The sequence below is a fragment of the Dermacentor albipictus genome, chromosome 1 (genome assembly GCF_038994185.2).
Source record: "Dermacentor albipictus isolate Rhodes 1998 colony chromosome 1, USDA_Dalb.pri_finalv2, whole genome shotgun sequence".
Lineage (NCBI taxonomy): Eukaryota > Metazoa > Arthropoda > Arachnida > Ixodida > Ixodidae > Dermacentor > Dermacentor albipictus.
In genome coordinates this window covers 108,839,986-108,845,087 of record NC_091821.1, presented here as the reverse complement: position 1 = coordinate 108,845,087, position 5,102 = coordinate 108,839,986, and positions in this window count along the sequence as shown.

Below are 5,102 nucleotides of genomic sequence, written 5' to 3'. Positions count from 1 at the left end.
CTTTGCAGACTCAGAAGAAACTGTCATTCACCATTGCTCTCAACAACTAGGCTTTGCCATCGACCCTAATTTAATAGAGCGTGCTCACCGTCTCGGGCGTCACTCACCTATACGTACCAGGCCTATCATAGTAAAATTCACATCGTCCAAAACTAAAGAACGGATTCCATCATGTGGTTATAAACTTAAAGGCACGAACTACAGCATTGGCGAAGACTTTTCCGCTTCCGTCCGTAACGCTCGCAAAAATCTTGTAGCCTATGCCAGATCGGTATCCGATAAGTTCTCCCTGCGCTTCAAAACTTTACACATTGGTCCGAAACGCTACATATTCGATGAAGCTTCACAAACAGTAAAAGAAGTGAAATAGCAATTATCTCACCGTCAATCGACAGGCCATTCTAAGCACGTTCAACAACAAGCATTTTCATTGTCCGCTATTTTCTCTAACGTGCGCAGCTTCATTTCAAAGCGTGACATTATTTCAAATATTGTCTTATCTTCCGCCAGCAACCTACTAATCTTGACGGAAACGTGGCTAAACAGCGACATCTGTGATAGTGAAGTCCTTGCCAACTCGCCTAATTTCCGCGTCTTCCGCAAGGATCGCCCATATAAGAGGGGAGGGGTACTGATTGCAACCAGACATGAACTATCATGTACAACCATTAATATTTCATCAGACATATAAATGTTATGGGCCTTATGTCACACTTTAGCTCAGTCAGTTTTGATTGGCGTTTGCTACAGGCATTCTAACAGTCCGGATTTCCCCACAAAACTGAATAAAGCAATAAATGAAATCAAAACGAAGCATCCAAACACCTGTACTCTATTATTTGGAGATATCAATTTCCCGAGTATTGATTGGCATAATCTAACTACCACAGGTAATAGAGATGCTAACAAATTTCTTTATGTTTGCCTTAATTTTAATCTTGTTCAAATTATATGGGAGCCAACCCATGTAACTGAGGACTGCGCTAACATTCTCGACCTAATATTAACGGATAATCCGGAATACGTTCATTCCATCACGCATCTACCAGGCGTCAGCGATCCCCAAGTCATACAAGCTGACTTCACGATCAAACCATTTTCACGGACAACTAGCAAATGTACCATCCGACTCTATGATAAAGGAAACTATACTGCCATAAATAATGAACTACGCACATTCTTACCCCGTTTTCAGTCTGACTTTAATCAAAGAATATTCCACGATAACTGGTACTTGTTTAAGACAAAAATTGAAGGTTTGGTTGACAGGTTTATTCCAAGCATAAATTTAAGAACTAACCCCCTAAACCCTTGGTTCACAAACACACTGAAACGTCTTGAAAACAAAAAGAAGCATCTTTTTCGTTCAGCCAAGTTGCAGCCTAGTCAGAACGCTTGGGACAAGTATTATGCAGCTGAAGAAACGTTCCTACAAAATGTGCGAGAAGCCAAGACCTCTTTCTTTCATTATGACATGCCAAACATATTGTCTACTAACCCCCGTAGGTTCTGGCAAGTCATTAATCCCCAGAATACACGCACAATTTCCCTCGCCGATGCATCAGGTGAAACTATCTGTGAATCCGAATGCGCCAAAATGTTTAACGCAGCTTTTTCATCCGCGTTTACTAATGAAACCTATCCGGCTGTTTCTCCAAACCCCGCAATTATTCAGGAGACAGTGCCTTCACTTGTATTTTCTTCAGAAGGGATTCTGTCTCTAATAGAAAACTTAAAGCTTTCATCCTCTGCTGGCATTGACAACATCAGCGCTAAGATACTGCAGAACACCAAAAGATACATGTTCATCTCTGTTGTGCTTGTTATTCACTCAGTCACTCCTCACAGGCCAACTGCCCAAAGATTGGAAACAAGGGAAGGTCGTTCCAGTCCACAAATCAGGTAACAAGAACTCGCCTCTAAATTACCGTCCCATTTCTCTAACTAGTATTCCCTCCAAAATCATGGAACACGTCATCTATACTCACATCACGTTTGCGGTTGCGTTTCTCGACTCGAATAACTTTTTCAATCCTGCCCAGCACGGGTTTCGCCGTAGTTACTCCTGCGAGACTCAGCTTGCCGCTTTCTTACACGATCTGCACTCTAACCTTGATTGTAATCTTCAGTCTGACGTAATATTTTTAGATTTTGCTAAAGCCTTTCATAAACTACCCCATAAACGCCTTCTTATAAAGCTTTCCCGCTTAAATTTTGACCCTAATATACTGAAGTGGATTGAAGAATTCTTGACTAATCGTTCACATTCGTCACCATTAATAATAGGAATTCTAATTCAGTCTCTGTAACATCAGGCGTCCAGCAGGGATCCGTGCTCGGCCCGCTACTTTTCCTAATATACATAAATGATTTACCATTAAACGTAACATCTAGCATACGTATATTCGCCGATGACTGTATGATATACCGTGCTATTACTTTCACCGCTGACCAATCTTCTCTTCAAAGTGATCTTAATGCTGTACAGGATTGGTGTAACGAGTGGCTAATGGAACTTAACCCACGTAAGTGTAAATATTTGTCCATCCACCGTCGCCGTAATGCTCTCGTATTTCCTTACGTAATCTCTGAAGTTCCGGTAGAACTAGTTCATTCGTACAAGTGTTTAGGAGTAACACTTTCGAGCGATCTTTCCTGGAATCCTCATGTTACTAACCTAATATCATCCGCAAACAGGACGTTATGATTTCTAAAGCGCCATCTATATCATGCTCCTCAACATGTAAAATTGTTAGCCTACAAATCATTTGTCAGGTCAAAACTAGAATTTGCATCGCCTATTTGGAATCCTCATCAGGCATACCTAATTAATGATCTTGAATCTGTACAAAATCGCGCCGCTCGTTTCATCCACTCGTCATATTCCTTTGACACCAGCGTTTCCCCCTTAAAAATTGCATCCGCATTATCCCCCTTATCGCTCCGTCGTCGCATTGCCAGCCTATCTTTATTTCACAAATTCTTTCATAACCCTATGCGCATCGCACCTGATATCCTTCCTCCTACACGCATATCTCACCACACCAGCCATCAGCTACAGGTTGTCCGTCCACGCTCACGAACTGTCAGGTTTTCAAATTCTTTTTTTCCTCGCACAGCTGCAGACTGGAACGGCCTTCCTAACGACGTTGCTGTCATTAAGTTCCCATCGAAGTTCATCGAAAATGTAAAAAACTTCCTGTTATTGTGACTATGTATTTCTATTCTTGCCAGCCCTTATGTAACGCTCCATTTATTGGAGCCTTTAAGGTAATAAAATGAAATGAAATCTAATGAAAACAAGGCTGTGCAAGCACTACTGCGCTTCCTGCAATCTACCGGCCTTTGGGAACGTCTCTAACTGGAACGCCCGTTGTGTGTGTGTCTCTGTCTGTGCATTTTTAAACCTTTTCCTCTCTGTCCTCTTTCTAACCCCTATCTCCCAACCCCAGTGTAAGGCAGCAAACCGGAAACGCTTCATCCTAGTTAGCCTCCCTGCCTTTCTTCTTCATCTTTCTTTCTCTCTCTTAACGTATAATAAAAAAATGCCTGGCAGTATAACATTGTCCAGCCTTTTAGGCACGCATACGACCTGCTATACTTTTCTTTGCTGAGGATTCATTTTATCGGCATTCTTAACCTTCCGCTGTACGCGGCCGCGATTTTCGACCAGCCACTGCAAGCGAAGTAAGGAGCAGCGGACCAATCGCAGAAGCCGCCACCACCCTTTTCATTCGCTTATCTATTTTCATTGCTCTAGCTCGGCCCCACCGAAACCATCTCCACTTCTGCGCGCTCCTAGCCTCCTCTCAGCCAATTTTATAAGAAAAACCTATCATGGTAGGCAATGGTATTTGCTCTGAAAGCGAACAAAAAGTGACCTCCTATCCATAAAGAGAGCGTTTGATTGAGCTGTTCAAACAACGTTGCGGCTAACCGTACGATGCTTCCGTAGGTGGTTACGTAAATTTGACGTCATGTTATTGGAATAAAATCAGAATTGACTAGGTTTATGTTATACGGCCACAGGTAAATTTAACGAATAGTTTGACGCCAGTGGCTTCGGTCTACATACAACCTGAACTGTAGAAAGATGTAGCTGTACCTTTATGACAATTCTCTCCAACTTACCAATCAAACATGTGCTGCAAGATTTAACTTTAAGTGAATAAGCATAATTATAGTTTCAGTAAGGAATATATTGCATTCGTTTGTCTTGCAAATGATGTCCACCTGGGCAAATAATTCATGTGAGGGATGTAATTCCATTAAACATTGTAGAGTTTTCTTGAGTGTTCAAAATAATAAAACTTAATTACGCTACAAGATATGTAATAAACGATTAGGTCCCATTTTATTAAATAATATTGCTCCCGTACAACCAGTACACTTTACTAAATTAATATTTTCCTTTCTCAAACGAATTGTGGCGTTAACTAACTTATTTTAGGTATCTAATCCCGAATATATTAAACGAACATTCAGACAGGCGATATTGTGAAAAAGTGCACATCAACGAATAGCTTTAAAAAGGCTATGAAATTATATCTGCTGGCTACTAAAATTTTTAAGCAGAGAGTATTACTGCTTTACTAACACATTTCCCCGATAGCTTGTTTATTACATTGCAGTGGTTTTTGTCCTGCCCTTGTCGTACTTTACGCGTTCCGATGCAGGATATCTATAATCTAATATTTTTTTTTAATATGTGCCGTTTCTTTCTTTTTTTTCTCTTTTTTTCTTTTTTAATTTTTTGTGCAGACTCTCTATGCCAATTAAATTATGCTTAATGCTTTGTCCTCTTTATGTAGGCCACATTTATGCTTGACTCCTGTGCGCACGCCATGGCCTATAGTAAGCAGACAATTTCTGTCATTAGCCTTCTCATCCACGCGCCATGTTTCTGTCTAAAACAATGTCTATGACTATTCATAACCTGAAAATACCAATACGCTACTCGTGCAGCGGCGAAGCTGGGCTTGACACCTGAAGATGGCTTTCACGACAAGCGCTCGAGGCACTTATTGCAGAAACTCTAAGTTCAGTCAGTTTGAATTTGCCTGCTGGCAACCATAGACATCCCGAACTCTTATCGGGCAACC